This window comes from Tamandua tetradactyla, chromosome 1 (genome assembly GCF_023851605.1).
Source record: "Tamandua tetradactyla isolate mTamTet1 chromosome 1, mTamTet1.pri, whole genome shotgun sequence".
Taxonomy (NCBI): Eukaryota; Metazoa; Chordata; class Mammalia; order Pilosa; family Myrmecophagidae; genus Tamandua; species Tamandua tetradactyla.
Window position 1 is genome coordinate 153,490,007 of NC_135327.1, and position 13,022 is coordinate 153,503,028.

General features: G+C 40.0%; 1 protein-coding gene across 3 annotated transcripts in view; it reads left to right on the forward strand.

Annotated features, from left to right (window-relative positions):
- Positions 1-264: 264 nt before the first annotated feature.
- Positions 265-13,022, forward strand: part of FOXP2 (forkhead box P2) — a 587,369-nt gene continuing 574,611 nt past the window's right edge. Inside the window, exon 1 of one of the 3 annotated variants that reach the window (XM_077113417.1) lies at positions 265-347. The gene's annotated coding sequence lies outside the window, so the exon portion shown is untranslated. Of the gene's footprint in view, positions 348-2,235; positions 2,411-13,022 lie in introns of those variants that run through there. The other 2 variants (XM_077113328.1, XM_077113646.1) reach the window with 2 other exon arrangements.

The following is a 13,022-nucleotide window of genomic DNA, read 5'->3' on the forward strand; positions in this document are numbered from 1 at the left end:
TAACGACTGTGCCTTCCTCTTCTCCTTACTCCCACCCAGAAAAAAATCGGATTATTAGCATGCATTTTGAAAAAGAGAATTCTAGAAAGAGTGAGAATCTAACTTATGAGTTCTTAAGGACAGCTGGAGTCTAAACCTCACAGAAAGCTGCCCCAATTCAAAGCCAAACGCTACCTCGTTCCCGGTCTTGCTGGCAGGGGCCGTCTTCCCAGGATCAACCCCGCGGCTTATTGACTTAATTGGTTTCACTAGAAAACCTGACGGTGTGTTTACAGAAGTGGGTGCCAGGGCTGCTTCCTCCCCGGGAGAACTGCGGGTTCTGAAGGGAAGAGTTGGTGCCAAGTGTGGTATGTGTGTGTATCTGTGTGTCTGTGTGAGGGGGGGGGCGGAGGGAACGGAAGGGAAGAGAGGAGAGAAGAGATTAGAGGAGAGCTCGCGTGCACCCTTTAAGGAAAGGGCACGCTGCTCTTACAGGAAAAGAGAGATTCACAGGCACAAGTTCGTGCTCGCGGGTCTCCCCAATTACTCCCCCCGCCCCCTCGCCCTGCCACCGGAGATTTTAAAGTTTGCGGTTCTTTCCCCTGGGAGGAAGGTTGGCAAGAAGCTGGGAGCCAGGCTCTGCTCACAGCGGCCTCCCGGCTGCAACTATTTGGAGGAAAGTTTCAGCGCCTTTCGGATCACCACACTTCGCGACTGATTTGCAAGCAGAGCAAACGGGCTCGGGCGGGAGGCGCGCAGTGAACGCGCAGGGTGAAGGGGCTGGCAGGAGGCGGCGAAGAGGGGCAGTCTGCTCGTCGCTGGCCTGCGGTAGGCGCTACAGAGCATCCCCCCTCCCCATTCCGAGTAGGCTTCCCATTCGGGGCCTCTCTCGTCCTCCCTTGTCCTCTTTCCTGTCATCCCCCTCGGCTCCAGGGGGCCCAGCCTGCTGGTCACACTCCGCCGACACGAGTGGTGACCCGGGTGCTGGAGACCGGGCCAGCGCATCGCCCGAGCGGGTGCCTCGGCTTTGAGGTGTGCGCGTAGCGGGCTCTGGCAGTTTCTTCTTGCCTTTCATTCCGGTTACTTTTGCTCCTCTCAGTCACTGATAGGGCCCGTCACGAAGTCTCAGACTTTAAAAGTCCTAACTCGGAGACTTCCATCCAAGCCCCGCCCCAGCGCCCCCGCAGCCCGGCCTTAAGCGGGTGACACAGACTGCGCGACCAGGAGAAGCCTAAGAACTCCTGGGCCCAAGTGAGAAAGGCGTCCCGACAATAATGAAGAGTGAGAAAGACACTCGGCCTCTTTCCAATCCAGACGGCAGAGGCGCACACCGAGGAAAGAAAGACTAATGAGCGTTTTAACACACGCTTGAGTTTCCTTTTCTGACTACCGTGTACTTTAACTCCCCGCCACCGAGGGCTTTGGATCCCTTCGAGGCTTTCTGCACTTCACGTGGAATCCCCTGTTTCATTTGCCAGCAGCTCCGTCTGCTGAGAGGACGGTACTTTGGGGACTGCCAAGAAGCAGCAGACACAACTCGGCTTTGCCAATACAGCATACGGTTTTGTTCTCTTCACCCTCCCCACCCCCTTCCTTGACCCGCCTTCTGGGGCGAGCTGGAGGAGGCGGAGCAGGAGGTGGGGGAAGGGTAGGGGTGGGGGAGGATCTGGAGCAGAACAAACAAGTTCTCCAGCGAGTTGTTTACATAGCAGGTGGACCTGACGTCAGCCAGGAGGCTCCACTGTAACAATATTCTGCCCCGCGTTTATCCCTCCCTTAATAAATTTGGGGGACGGGAGAAGATAGGGGACTGGGAGAGGCAGGCATTCTAACCAGCTGTTTCCAAATCACTTTTTGGCTCGGTAACAAAAATAACAACGGAAACTAAAACAAAACAAACAAATTCTAAAGCGCAGCAACACTTCTTGAATCTTCTGAGGCGTCCCTTCCCCCACCCGGTCCTCTGCGAAGAGGAGGCTCCGCGCGCAGTGTGTGTACAGTTTGCATTGCCAACAACACGCGCGCGCGGCTGGGTGCGCGCGCTCGCCAGCGCACACACACACACACAGGCACACACACATACAGACACACACACAGATCCGGGTGGGGGGAGCGGCAGCGCGAGACAGCGTGAGCCTCCGAGAAAGCGCGAGACACGCCGGCGCGTGCAGCTCCGCGGCCGCCGCTGCGCCCCGGCTCCAGCCCCGCGCCACCCGCCACCCGCCCGCGAGCGCCAGTCCCGGTTATTTATGCGGCGGCCGCGTCCGCCAGCTGCAGCTTCCTGCGCTCCCCCCGCACCCCCCAGGGCGCGCCCCCCTCTTGCGGCAGCAGCTACGGGGATTTGGCGCGTGGGTGTGTTGTTTGGGGGCTTCTGCCTCGGCGGCACGGGTGCCAGCCTCCCGGGACGCTGCCCTTTGCGTTCCCGGTCGCGGTAAGTTTCTTTGCCCTCACTCTGGCGCGCTGCACCTCCGCACCCCGCCCCATCCCAGCCACCCACAAGCCGGCCCGGCTGTGACTTTACTCTGTTTCGCTCTCCTCCTCCTCCTGCGGCGGTGGTGGCAAAGTTTCGCCCCAGCGGCTGCGCTCCGCGCGATGGGTCCGGTGTGACATGTGTCAAATTTCGGCCCGGCGTCGGGGTCTCGTTCGGGAGTCAACAGCACCACTTGTTGTTCTTTTTTATTTTGCTTTGTGATGGGGGAAGGGGGCGTTGAGAGAGGGGGAGATTGCTGTGGGCTCATGGATGAATTTTAGTTTTGAATATGCAAAATGTTTCCTCGTCCGGAAAGACTGCGGCTGGAGGAAAATGGGTGTCGAAACACCAGATGTGTGTTTGTTTACTCCGTTGTTTTGTTAATTTTAATTGTTTATTTTCTCTTCCTCCTCTTCGCTTACCCCCATCCCCACCCCTACCCTCCCGGGAAGAGAAACAACAGTAAAACATCTGGCGTTTAGAAGCTCACACTTTATTGATCCAACCGCTGACCTTTATTTACTCAACTGGGCAAGTGCATACTTCGCGTTTGTAAGTTCGGCACTTCAGCCCTTCATTTCTGAAGTATTTCTCTGGGAGCAAGAGAGGCGGAAAGGGGACCTCCTGGTTTTGAGTGAAGAAACTCCTGGCTCCTAGTGACGTTTAGGGATAATCTGGCATCTCGACTGCTGCCCTGATCACGCTCTTTCCCCTGTCCACGCGTTAGCGCGGCCGCTTCACCCGGGATCTTTCCCGGCTTTAGTTTTACTCGGCTTTGGAAAGGTCTCCGTCTGTTCACTTTCTTTGGGTGCGTTTGGGGTGAAATCGCGCCTCCATTCTTCCGGGAGGGTATGTGGGAAGGAGCGCAAACACCTCTCGGAGACCGGGAGGGCTTCTCTGTTGGCTTGTACCTGTAAGTCCGCGGTGGCCCCGGGCGAGCTGGAGGGCGGCGGGCGCGCTGGGTGGACATTGGCCCGCGCAGAGCGGGAGTCCGCAGACCCCTCGTGCTCGCCGAGGCGCACGTGCGGTGGCGGCGCGGGCCAGACGGCTGGGTGGCCGCCGGGACCAGACGGCTGAGTGGCCGCCCGCGTCTACCGCGCCCGGGTCGTCCTCGCGTGATTCTCCCTGCTGGGTGGGTGGGAACGTGCCCTGACAACCCTACAGCGTTGAGTGACTTTGTGGACCCTCACTGGCTGCGGCTATTCGGGCCTCTGTAGAGCAGGGAGGAAAAATTGCCCTACTATCCTCACACTTTGAGATCTCTTAGGTAAGTCTCTGAGTGGACCTGGCACGCAGGGTGACACTTTGATTCAAAGAAACCTGAGGGGAAAGACATGTGCAAGTCTGGGGCGTTTTGAAAGCAGAACCATGTCACGTTTTGCTTAAGGATGAGTCAGGGGAGGCCGAACTGGACACCGTTTTGGAGGCTCTTCAGAATCCCGAATCCCCAAGGAACTAGACCCATCTGTGTATTTGTTTATTCAGCTTTTAAAGCAACAGATTTAAGCCACTTAGTGGACAGCTGCTCTTTGTAATAATCGCATTTCCCCCCTCCACATTTTCTCTCACCACATGTTGAAATCCAGACAGTTTCTTGATCTGGAGGATTATTCCTAGAGTACTGTTTGCTCCCAGGTGGGGAGCCATTCGCGGCATGAGGTGAACGAAGTGACCTGGGTGAAGTCTTAGAACTGGCTAGAGGAAGAAAGGCCTGGAAAGTCTGTGGGAATGTGTGAATTGTGCACATAAATAGTTAGCGTGGATTCAGAAGTGCTTAAAGAGCACTCTCCCCAACATATCCAGAGTCTACTTGGAAGAGTAGTTAAAGTAGTAGCAGGTAAGCCGAGGGGAGAAAGTGACACCCTGATGTCAAATAGCTAAAGTGGACCTTTTCCAACTGGAAGTATTCAGAGAGATTTACTTTCAGAAAACAAAAGTTTGCCTGGAAGGCACATCTTTGCACACTCCTAACTCAAATAGGTTGATTAGGCAGCAGTGGAGACAGGAGGGGTGTGTTTAATAGCAAGCCCGTGTTGAAGGTCAAAAATGAGGTAAAGATGAGCTTTCAGCTATTTTCATCTTCAAGTTTGCGTTGTGGCATACCTCGGGAAAGGTTTCATATTGTCAAGGGGCCTGTTTATCTTTTCTCTCACTATGAGTTGCCGATGAGCTGTTTTTTCTCAATGTTCTGAACTTTTTAAAATGTATTTGCTAATGTTGTTAAATGCAATTATAAATGTATTTGTTTAATGCTATTAAACACAAAATTTATAATTTTGATTTATTTGTATATGCAGTAGTAGAGTGGCTATAAAGTTATGTATAATATGATCATGATGATCATAGCGTTTCATTTCAGCTTCAGAGCTTTTAAAAGTCCTTTTCTCTTCCTTTTACTTTCTCTTATTTCTATTACTTAACTGGACTCATGTTCAGTAGTTGTCTAGCTCAATACTTCCTTAAAGAACTCTCTGTTTCATTGTTACCAAGAGTTAAGTGAAAGAAATGTTTAATTGTGGTTACATTAGTAACTCTTGAGAAGACAGAAATTTGATGTATCCCTGAAGGTCCTGTGAGAGAAGACAATCAATAGAAATAGATCACCTTTGTAGTTCACTTTTAAATACAAGGATTTTTAAAGAAATAAGTTGTTAACATTCAATTTAAATATAAAAGCACAATAAACACTTTCTTTTTACACATAGTTTAAAATGTTACATTTCACTGCAATGGATACTAAATAGAGCAATCAAGAGGAGAAAATATAACAATTATGAACTGTTTATAATTCTTTTTCAAAATTCTCCAACTTATATTTTGAATTCAGAATGATGGAAAATCCAGAATTGAATATTGTTTTCATAGAATACATAATCTGGAAAGAGGCCTTTAGTTACATTTTGATATTAATAGATTTATGAAATGAATGTCTATGAGTAAACTGTTCTTGGAGTTTTTATTTCTTTGCATAGATGATAGTGCAGAAGTTTTGCTTTAAAAAAAGCACTTTTATACATTTTGTAGAAACCTAAAATGGGGGTGGGGGGGTTGTTGTTTGTGACACACCATGTAAAAGGAAAAGGGTGAACATCATGCTTACAGATAACCTGTAATGAAAAGTTATATTTATTTGTATAAGCAAGAATTCGAAGAGACAAAACAACTCTCTTTTAATAGCTATTTAGATTATACTTTATGAAAAGCATGTATAAATATGTACAAATAACTATAAGGTTTGATTGAGATTCATAGGATAAATGACAATACAATGAACGTAGTCAGACAAATTTACCAGGCATTTTTATTTCCAGAGGAGATGTAAGAGATACTGAACTTAATTACATTAAAGGGATATTATTTGTGATATCTTAAGGATTTATAGCTGGTTCTGCTTCATCACCCTTATTTATTTCTTTGTTGACAGTCTCATGTTAGATCATCTGTATTATAATGCTGATGGAAAACTGAATGATGTAAGTCTTACTATATGTCTTTGAATTAAATCAGAAATAGATCATTGATTTGTAAGTCTAGAAAGTGATTGAGGACAGAGGTCACTAAGAAGTTCTTTTGATGTGATTGATAATAGACAAAATTACAAATCATAGTTGAATTCAGAAATAATATCAATTCCATTACAGTTACTAAAGACTAACTTTTGGCACACTCAAACTGATTTTTTTCCTTGAACTTTTTGATAGATGGTAGTACTCTTAACTATTACTGAATAGACCTAATATGTTCTATTTGGTACCCAGATTCATCTTGCCCTTTGATTTAAAAAAATGTCTATTTCTTAAATTAGGTCCATTGAGATTATATGATTTGCAGAGTTTTTTTTTAAGGTAACCTTATTTATGGAGCCTTTAATTCATGGAGTTCAAACAAACTTTATCAAATCCAATGAAGAAAGATTGCTGTTTATATAGTTAAGGCTCTGAAAGGATAATCCAGGTGCTTACACTTTCTTTGCACATTCCAGTGCTCACAGTCTGCAGATCATCTAATTCCTAATTACAATTTTATAACCTGTAGTTTAATTTTAGTTCTCTCCCTTTAGATGAAATCAGAAACATTTTCTTAGCTCAAACCATTTATCTCTTACCATATTTGGACTTAAGTAATGTCACTTCCATAGTCTTTATCAAGTAAACTAACTTAAATTCTTTGGGCCCTTTTTTTTTTTTTTTTTTTTTTTAATTTGGCTGAAATCATTTCATCGCTTTCTTATGGAGCTATACAAACTTTTGGCTTCTGTGTTTGTTTTGCAGAACTTCAAACTGGACCCCATAACTATTTGCTTTGTTACATCTTAATTAAGCATATGTAATTAAGAGGGTTGTCTAAACAATTACCCTTTTTAAAATTTTATCTCAGGATTAGTTTTGTGAAAATTCATTATTATTGAATTACATAAACACTCATATTTTCAAATCTTATTTCTTGTAGAATATTCTTGCCTTACAGATATTCTTGTCTGTTAAAATAATGGATACTTTCACCTGCTTATTTACTTCTGCCTTGTCATTACCCCTGTAATTTTTATTTCTGTATTTATATATTCTCATTTGCTCAGCCCAGTGAATTTATCTGCCGTCTTACCCCCCACCCCCACCCCAAAGTTCCCAGACAAAACAAACAAAAATGAAAGAGTAACTAGTGAAATATGAGGAAATATTATGACTAACTGGAGGTTAAATGTTACAATATTGAGTTGTTGGGGAGAGGTCTTCAGAGAAGATTTAGATTTATTATGTTCCAGAACTATTAATATCACAACAAAAAGTAAATCTGGCATCTTTGCATTTGTATGTGATGACTTAATTTTGATAGTAGTATTCACAAAAATTATTTATTAAATAGCTGTTTTAATAATTTGCTGTTATCTCAAATGTGCAATTGGATGTTTAGCCTAATACATCTTAAGTGTATAACCTTGCTTTTATAATTGTAATGACTAGGAATTTGTGTTTATTTTTAAAAATACATTTGCTTAGCAGTCAACAGAATATATCTGTGCTGTAAACTGAAGGATACTGTTATCGTCCTCATTTTATTTTTAAAGCATTGTTATATTTTAATGTCTACAGCTTATGATTCACTTTGAATCCTAATACTTTCTCATTTATTACTTGTGAACTTAATTTTTTCTAAGTTGACCTGTGTTTGTTCATTTTCCTAACTGGTTATGTATGGTTTGAATTCTAAAATAACCTCAATTTATCTGAAATTATTACAGTACATTTTCTCCATAAACATCTATGGATTTGTTTTAAAAAGTCGACCTTTTTAATTCCTTGATATTGCAAACATGTATTTTGGGTCCTATACTCAACTACTATTTGAATTTAACTCACCAATCAGTTGGTGTACAATTCCTCTGTCCACCAGGAATATCCAGAATATGCCTTCCCATTATATGAATAAACATAACATATGGAATTGACGTCTTCATTCCTTCTGCTATGGCAGATTATTTTTATTTTCAATAGTGAATAAAATGTTAATGATAAAAAGACATTGTTATGAAGCAAATTAATTCCTGGGGGTGGGGTTAAAAGCTCAGCATTTTTTGTTTATTAATGTTCTTCAGTTTCTTCCAATTTCTATCTTGAAGGCTTGAAATATACTTTATAGAAGATAGTGTTGATTCAAAATTTCTTTAAGAGTCTGATTCCTTTTTAAAATTTTTCTAACATAAGTCTAAAAGATTATTGCAAAGTCCAAAAGATTATTATAATAGGTGGTCATAATTTTTTAAGTTTCAAAACATTAGGAAAATTAATTTAGAATTCTTCCAGTGAAGCTGCTACTAGAAAAACTTAGTTTTTCAGGCATTTGTGGCTTTTCCTCAACTTTTCATCTATATATGAGTTTTCTGGGGGCATTATTTTAGTTTTGTATCATTTTGCAAACACCTGCAGCCATTTTTTTTGGCAACTTTTTTCTACCTTAGAAAAACTTTCTAAAATATATTTTGTGGGTACAAGAAAGAAATCTGTGCTAAACATTTTTGGGAAACCATTTATAAAATTTCTCACTGGCAGAGGGTAAGGATAAACTTATAGTACACTAATACAAATATCTTAACACCTTAGCATATGTAGACTCTCATAAAATCATCTCATTAAAAAAAAAAAAAGATTCCCCAACATCCTTGAGAACTGTTCCTTGCCATTATTTCACCCAAATTTATGTTCTGGGATTTGCTTGATCTGTATCTGTATGACTATAGCTAACTCTCTTCGATTCCATTTAGTCTTCAATTTTTTCCCTTTTGCAGTCTGCCTTTAGTTTAGTTTAATGGCAATAAAAATTCTTTGTTCTGTATATCCAGTTGCTACAACCACTGCTGCCAGTTTAGTCGAATACACCATCATCTCCCATTATACTATTGCAATAGCTTTTTAGTTGGTCTGCCGTCTGCCCCTTCACGGTAGGACACATTATTCTCCACACAGCGGAAAGATCCTTTAAAAAAAAAAGTCTGATTGTGTTAACTTCTTTATTGAAAACCTACCAATAGCTTCTTATCTCTCTTAGAATAAAAGGCAGAGACCTAAGTCCGTTTTATTTGACTCCTAATACCTGATATTATATCCTAACATTTTTTTTTTTCTCATTCATTTCACTCTAGACAACAGTAGCTGCCTTCATATTCCACTAAACAACATCAGCTGGTTTCCTTCTCAGAGCTTTTCCTTCCACTGTTCTCTCTCTCTGGAATGCTCTACCCTCAGGTATTGTCCCATTGTCACTGACTTCAGTTCTCTGCTCAAGTCTTTCCTTTAGAGATGCCATCTCCAGACAACCCAAATGAAATAATAAAGCCTTATCTATCATACTCTATCACCTTTACCATACATTATTTTTCTCTGTACTACTATCGTCAACTAACATTTCAAAAAAGGTTGTTTGTATGTTATCTGTTCCCTAAATTATAATGAATATTCAGGGATGTGATTTGTTTACTACTCTAGCCAGGGATGTGTTTTGTTCACTACTCTAGCCTGATGCTTAGAGCAGTACCTAGCACTTGATGGGAGTTCTATAAATAAATATTGACTGTAGGAATAAATGACTCATTGGAGGCCCAAGAAGTTACTTCTATCTATATCATCACATAACTTGTTTTTCTTGCATATAATTGAAATTGCTTTCACCTATTTTTTTCATGTTACACTCATTTTATCCTTTATCACATTTGGGAAAACAGTTCACCGCTCTAATGGCCAAGTCATGACTCTCATCTCAGACTTGTATATTTCAAGTTCAGTTTTCATGATCATTATTTTATTCTTGATCTGTGAAACAATATAACATTTCATGTTTAGAAATTATGAGTGGATGCTTATGCTTTTGAACCACAAATGCTCAATAGTTGAGTGTTTCAGTCTAAGGGTACTTAGCCCAAGTTAAACGGACATTTAATCATAGAAATCACCATTCCTTAGCATTAATAGTATATATAATGGCTACACTATCACTACAACATGGCCAAACTAAGTATTTCTAGGATTGTCTTTCAGGAAAAGAAGGAGGGAAATAGTGAAGAATCAAGTTTTTTTCTGAAAACCCTTAGATTTGTAACTGTGTGTATATGGCTTTTTTTGCATTGGAGCAAATACCATAAGTTCACAATTTCTATTTTCTCTTTTTCTTTCAGTAACTATCCTTATACAGAGCAGATTGAGGTTGAATCATTTAAAGAAAGTCCACCTCTCCAAATTTAAAATGCCACTTCTTTAACTTGCTCGAATTGTTTTTGAACATGTATAACTAAGACATGAATAAGTGATAGAATGTTTAATATAACATCATGCAAAGATCCTACACAGATATTTTCTTATAAAACCAAAGTCTTGTAGATATCCCTCACACATAACAGATTCTCTATATTTAAAATCTATACTAACTTACTTAGCAATTTTATTCTAAATGTCCTGAGAATTGGAAAATAGAGTCTATAATACCTTGTGTTGATAATAAAGAAGATCTCTCTTCTTTGCCTATTTCTTCTCATTTTCTCTTTTCTTGTTCCTTGCTCTAGACTTACTTGTGAGACTTTCAAAGTAATTCTATCTTATTTTACCTCCAGTGAATGCATGGCCCTTGGGAAACTAAAACAAGGCCAAGTAAGGTTTTATTGCATAATCATTCCTCTCCCCTCCTGACTTTTTTTTTTTTTTTTATCAAATCACCTTCTGTTCCTCTTCTCCTGCCCCCGAGATATCCAGTGTCCTCCTTGTTGTCATATGGCTGTTCCAAGTCCCAATGCACTCTCTTTTCCTTGTTCCAAGTAGAAAATTTTTCTATTAAAGGATATTTTAATTATAATAGTGCATATTAGAGTATGAATGAAGATTTATAATCCTTCTGGAAGGTGTTCAATTATTATCTGAGATAGTATAATAGCCAGCTTGGTTTACAACGCAGAGTTCCATGTTAAGTTCCAGGAGACCTCCACTGTGGTGCTAGGTCTGCCTATAACTATTGTGTGATATCAGGTGAGTCATGCCAGCAAAATTAAAGAGTCTTAATTGTGATTTTTAGGTTGCTTTCAACTAAAAACATTCCATGGAATACATGGACTCAAATTTGAAGCTATGGAAACTCTCTTCTTATTGCCACATAGACATATGTATAAGAATGAATGGGAAAAATACACTTCCTAATATAAAAACAATTAAAATAACTTTGTTATTGAAACTCAGGGGACTTGGTTAAAACTTAAGAGGTATTGCTTGTTTGTTTTTCCCCCAGTGGTCTTAGCCCACTAGGTATCTTTACATCCCTATCCTCCTTCCCTGTCAGAATGGAGTCTCCCTTTATTTAATGAAAATGGACAGAAGGTGATGTTGATCACATTAGGGTTAAGAAACAGGAAAATAAACCTCTGAGATTCTCGTCCTGAAGGTTAGATCATTAATACTCTATAAATATTAATTTTTTCACAATTTGTTCTTGATCCTGTGCTTATTCACATATTTAGCTGTTGGTGGCATCAACCTGAAATAATGTGTGGTTATGGATAAGCTGTTTGATGAGCTTTGTCACTTTAAAATTAGAACGCCTCTTTTTAATGGACTTAAGACACACATTTCTGTATATAACCCTTGTCAAATATTGGTCCAGTTTACGGATTTTACATGTTCTATTCTATTCATTGTATACTTGACAGTGTACAATTTTTAGTTGTATATATGTTACCACAATACAAAACATTTAAAAAGAAACAAAACTCCAACCATAGGAGCATTGTGTGTCTTTGTCACAGTTTGGTTTAAAGGGAAAGGCATTGGGGGTTTACATAGTGTACCATATAAGAAGTTTTGCCCAAAATCTCTTGAGATATCTTTCTTCCTTCCCTGGGAACTGCTAATAATCTTTTAGAGCTTCATCTAGATGGTTCCTTCACTGCTTTGTTGTCCCATCCCTCATTCATGTGCTGCATCTAATCATGCCAAGCGTACATATCCCAGGAAGTTTGTTGGACTTAGGGAAGTGTGATCTTTTTATCTCACTGACTGCTCTCCTTGTGATCATCAGGCCACTATGCAGATTCAACGCAACTAAGGAGAGGAGCAAGTATTCTTGCTTCTCAGAAGGTAAGGAATCATAAGTTGTAATAGTTTTTAGGATGATTGATGTAAGCTTCAAAATACTCATGTTTTAATACATTTCATTTTGCTATATGTTACAGGAAAACTATATTCCTGTGACTAAAAATAAAATTAACTTGACAGCCTGACCTTGCATTGTCCGAAGTAAAATAATTTTTAAAATTATATTTTCTTGATCAATTTATAATATTCCTTTAATTCCATAAAAGTATGCTTTTAAATTGCCCTCTTGTCATTTCTGATTCTTTGCTCCTTTGCCGTTTTCAACAATTTCAAGCTGTCCATAGTCCTACATATCTGTTGCTCAAACTAATGCTAGTTGCTGTTTCTTATTGGTATTAGATTTTATGTATCTATTCTCTTTGTTATCCCCCTAATTATGTTCTGAAAACATCTTGGTCCCATTGGGCTGAAACAATACCACATTATAAAATATGATTAAGTACATGCTTGCTCTTACTATACATTAAAGCAGCATCATTATTATAAGTTTTTGTTTTCTTCTGTTTTTGAGAGGCATCATGTTTATCTAGCTATATAAAATAAAATGCCAAGTGCAAATGTACAAAAATAATAGAGGATATATGGTAACAAACATGCAGGATACATAAATAATAAAAAATATTTACTGTTAATTTTCTTATTACTAAAATTATATTTCTGTTTGAGATATTTAAAAGTAGAGTGTGAGTGAATAATTTTGTCTTGTAAGTATTAAGTTTTTATGAAAGTGAAAGTACATGTGATTTGGTTACATTTAATTTTAAAACTAAATACTGATTACTTTGTTGTAGAAATGATCCTTAATTTTTTATCTCAAAATATTTAACTTTTATTGTGATGTTTAAATGACATAAACCATATTTTAACTATTCATATCTTTACAAAGTTGTGTTAAGCTCTTAAATATTGTCCATTTTTTCTGTACAGATACTTTACATACATCAAAT